General features: G+C 40.8%; 1 protein-coding gene across 1 annotated transcript in view; it reads left to right on the top strand.

Annotated features, from left to right (window-relative positions):
- LOC119575384 (arylsulfatase I-like) overlaps nucleotides 1-5,000 on the top strand; it is a 142,843-nt gene that overhangs the window by 452 nt on the left and 137,391 nt on the right. The window contains exon 1 of the mRNA XM_037922967.1: nucleotides 1-29. This exon is cut by the window's left edge and continues 452 nt beyond it. The gene's annotated coding sequence lies outside the window, so the exon portion shown is untranslated. The remainder of the gene's footprint in view (nucleotides 30-5,000) is intronic.

Below are 5,000 nucleotides of genomic sequence, written 5' to 3'. Positions count from 1 at the left end.
TTTTGTCTTCGTGGAATTCAGAAAAAGAGGTAAGTGCTGGTTTGAAGTGGTTTTTTCCGCTTTTAAGAATTATACACAATTCACACTTGCCATTTTGCAATATGGCATCCTTTCGTTATATGCTAATTCAGGTAAAATGTTATTATATTCAACAATCGCTGCCACAGGAAGACACACAGGCACACAAAAGAGAATCTGCGCTAAGTTTATAATTTAATCCACTTTTTATCTTGTCAAGGGCAGCTTACATGTTGGGTCATATGCTTGCATACACATGCGCATTGTACATAACAACTAACACATCACAAAATATATACATATTATATATATATATATTATATATATATATATATATATATAATATATATCATAGTATATATATATATATTATATATGTTATATATATTATATATATACATATGTTACTGTTTATATATTTATATACATATATATATATATATATATATATATATTATATATATTATATATATATATATATATATATATATATATATATATATATATATATATACACATACATGTGTGTTGTGTGTTGTGTGTGTCTTTATGTGTGCAATACATACATATAATTACTTATTATATAATACATCATACATATATACATTTTATATATATACCTCTTCACTATAATATATATCATCAATAGACATATGTACATATATCTGCGCATATGTATGCATCTATGTATAATAATTTATACACATATATGCATACCAACACACATACATGCCTACACACATCCATCCATCCAACCAAATCCACGTAACATACACCATGTGTTTTTGCGACATATATGCATACAGTAATACATGTATACTACATACTGCATACAAAATACACCACAACATATATTATACACACCACAATACTACACCATCATCAAACATATGCATACATACATACACGTGCATACATATATACATACATACACATGCATACATATATACATACATACACATGTATTCATATATACATACATATGCATTTACATACATGCATACACATACATACAGAGATATATACATACCTACACATGCATACATTAACACACATCCATATATACATACGCACAAATACACTTACATGGAGAATACAACACACATAACATACACAATATATACATACGTACACATATCACTACATACACATACACACACAACACATAATATACAACTTACCTGCATACACCACACACACACACACACACACACACACACACACACACACACACAGACACACACACACACACACACACACATCCTTCATGAATCTAACAACCCATGTCCCCAAGGGTCGCCTTCTGGGCACCGAGACTCGCCCATTGACGTAACGAGTGCGTGGCTGGCGAGTGCGTCACATACCAGGAGCGTCACCCTCCGTCATCCTCACAGTCATGATCTCGTTGAAGAGTCGAGAGGCGTGGAATCGAATCCCCTTGTCATCGCGGGTAATTTTACCTCGAGAGTCTTACTTCAAGAATTTTTTTTTTGGTTTGTTTGAGTTCATTTTTTAAAATTATTTATTTATTTATTTTGTCAAGGGTCTTTATTTTAAGTGTTTTTTTTCTTTTTTTTTTTTTGCTTTAAGAGTTTTATTTCGAGAGATTTACTTCAAGAGTTTTTACTACAGGAAAAGTAAAAGATTTGAAATACGAAAGCTCTGCGTGTCCGAAGGGGGTGTTCTGAGACCCACTGCGTTTAGTCAATATTTTGTCGATTTTAAATAGTAATGAAGTTATTAAATAATCTTTTTATTATTATTATTATTATTATTTCTCTTTGATACTTTGTTAATTTAGGCTTCCAACTATAACACAATCGTCGATAATTTCAATTTAGTGCGTTAAAATTGAGATCTGAGTGCATTAATGAACATATCGATGTTGGTTTACTGGAGATGCATGAGCTGCAGGGTTGCGAGTTGCAGGCTATACATCCATTTATCCATCCATCCATTCATTTTTTCTTTCTTTCTTCAATCCATCCATCCATCCATCCACCCATCCACCCACCTACCCATCCCCTCATCCACCCATCCATCCACCCACCCACCATCCCCTCATCCATCCATCGAGCCACCCACCCACCCACCCATCCATCCACCCACCCATTAATCCAGCCAGCCAGCCAGCCACCCACCCACCCACCCATCCATCCACCCACCCATTAATCCAGCCAGCCAGCCGCCACCCACCCACCCACCCATCCATCCACCCACCCATTAATCCAGCAGCCAGCCACCCACCCACCCACCCATCCACCACCCACACACCCATTAATCAGCCAGCCAGCCACCCCCCCACCCCCATCCTCACCCACCCATTATCAGCGACCCAGCCCCCCACATACCATTAATCCAGCCAGCCAGCCACCACCCACCCACCCACCATCCATCACCACCCATTAATCCAGCCAGCCACCACACCCACCCACCATCCACCCACCCATTAATCAGCAGCCAGCCACCACCACCACCCATCCATCCAGCCAGCCAGCCCAGCCAGCCACCCATCCATCCACCCACCCATTAATCCAGCCAGCAGCCACCCACCATCCACCCACCCATTAATCCGCAGCCCGCCCCACCCACCCCCCATCCATCCACCCACCCATTAATCCAGCCCAGCCAGCCCACCACCCACCTATCCCCACCATTATCCAGCACCCACCCATCCATCCACAAATTATACATCCATCTATCACCCACCACCTCATCCCCACCTTATCCACCCACCCATCCCAATCACCCTCAGCATTAATCCAGCCACCATTATCGCCAGCCACCCACCCATCACCATAATTAATCCAGCCACCCCCACCCACTATCACCATTAATCCATCCACCCACACCACCACCATTAATCCAGAGCACCCACCCACCACCCACCCATCAGCCATAATCCAGCACCCATTAATCCATCACCCACCACCACTCACCATTATCCACCCACCCATCCACTCACCCATTCCAGCCACCCACTCACCCACTCACCCATGTATCCAGCCACCCAGCCACCCACTCACCCTCCAAGCGTTGCGTGTTACAGACTGTCTATTCTTCCTTTCTCCCCGCTCGGCTCTGCTCACTGCTTTTGGCACTCCTCTGCGTCATAATCATATGATCCACACTTTCAGCATCCCCACTCGCACCCCGATTTTCGTTGTTCCTTTTCTTCTCTCTCCTCTCTCTCTCTTTTTTTATTATATTTTTTTCCAGTCGTAGCGGTACATGACGACTATATATGTCTGTTTCGTTGTTGCTATTGCTATTATGCTTTGTTGATATCACTGATTTATTACTTGTTATCTCTCATCTTACTTTCTTCTCTTCTTCGCTTCTTTTCTTCTTCATTTTGTTTATTATTATGATTTTTATTTTCATCTATTATTATCTTGTATTTTATTTTATTATCTATTATGCTATTATTATTATACTATATTATTATGTTATTTATATTTTATTTCTACTTTTTTACTCTTCATTATTTCCTACTTTTTTGTACTTATTATCATCCTTATAGTAATCATCATCTCTTATTATTATGTAAAAACACAAAGAAAAGAATATAATGGCATTTAGCCCCTATCTAAATGCATTACATTATTTTATACTGCATGGAGGATAGAAAAATAAGAGAAATTGAATACAGGTGAAAATTGCACAAGAGTGACATCTGTTTGTGTAAGGTTATACAGTAAGTGATTTACCGATTCTGCTTATATATGCAGTGTTATCATATCCTATTACAAAGCAGCCCTGTGAAATGTTTGTTTGTGTGTGTGTCCCATTGCTTCTCTTTGTCTGGCTGTCTGTTTGTCTTTCTCTCTCTCCCTTTCTCTGTCTGTCTGTCTGTCTGTTTGTCTTTCTCTCTCTCTCTCTCTTTCTCTGTCTGTCTGTCTCTCTCTCTCTCTCTCTCTCTCTCTCTCTCTCTCTCTCTCTCTCTCTCTCTCTCTCTCTCTCTCGCTTTCATGCTTTCTTTCTCATTTGTTTTTTTCTTTAGTTTCTTTCTCTTTCTTTCTGTCTGTCTATCGGTTCTTCAGTCTGCTTGTCTCTTACTCTTTTTCTGTCTGTCTTTCTGTCTCTGTCATCTTTTTTCTCTCTCTCCTTCCTACTTCCTTTGTCTATTTTCTCGCTACCCTTCCCCTCTTCACTTATGTATCTAAAAATTTAATGTATCTTTTAGCTTTCTCTCTCTCTCTCTCTCTCTCTCTCTCTCTCTCTCTCTCTCTCTCTCTCTCTCTCTCCCCCCTCTTCTCCTCTCTCTCTCTCTCTCTCTCTCCCTCTCTCTCTCTCTCTCTCTCTCTCTCTCTCTTTTCTCTGCCTCTATTCTCAACCATCCTTTGTCTCTTTACTTCCCTTCCTCCCTCCCTCCCTTTCTTTCTTTCTCTTTCTCTCTTTGCTTGACCTCCCCTCTTCCCTCCTTCCAAAAATCCACACACACCCTCGCTCTCGTCCTCTCGCTCTGCCTCATTCCTCCGCCTATCTACCCCTCTCTCTTATTCCCTTTGTGGTGTGTGTTGTGTGTGTGTGTGTGTGTGTGTGTGGTGTGGTGGTGTGTGGTGAGGATGTAGGATGTGTGAGGAGGAGAGAGAGAGAGAGATAGAGAGAGAGAGAGAGAGAGAGAGAGGAGAGAGAGAGAGAGAGAGAGAGAGAGAGAGAGAGAGAGAGAGAGAGAGAGAGAGAGAGAGAGAGAGATGGTGTGTGTGTCTGCATGCGTGTGTTTGTCTACGCGTACGTGTGTATGTTTGTGACTGTATGGGTATCTGTATAGATGTGTGTGTGTGTGTGTGTGTGTGTGTGTGTGAATGCATGTTGTTTGTTTACGCTGGATGAAAAAAAGTCGAAGGACACAAAGCTCTTATGGACGACGAATAAGTGGATGGGGGTATTTCTCTCGCTTTATTTCGAGCTATAACCAAAATCGCTTCTGTGATGGTTGTCGAACACACAGTCTGTTTGATCTCCCCCAATTAAGTGTG

This window comes from Penaeus monodon, chromosome 1 (assembly GCF_015228065.2).
Source record: "Penaeus monodon isolate SGIC_2016 chromosome 1, NSTDA_Pmon_1, whole genome shotgun sequence".
NCBI lineage: Eukaryota > Metazoa > Arthropoda > Malacostraca > Decapoda > Penaeidae > Penaeus > Penaeus monodon.
Note: the sequence above shows the minus strand (reverse complement) of the source record. Positions and strands in the feature narration are given on the sequence as shown.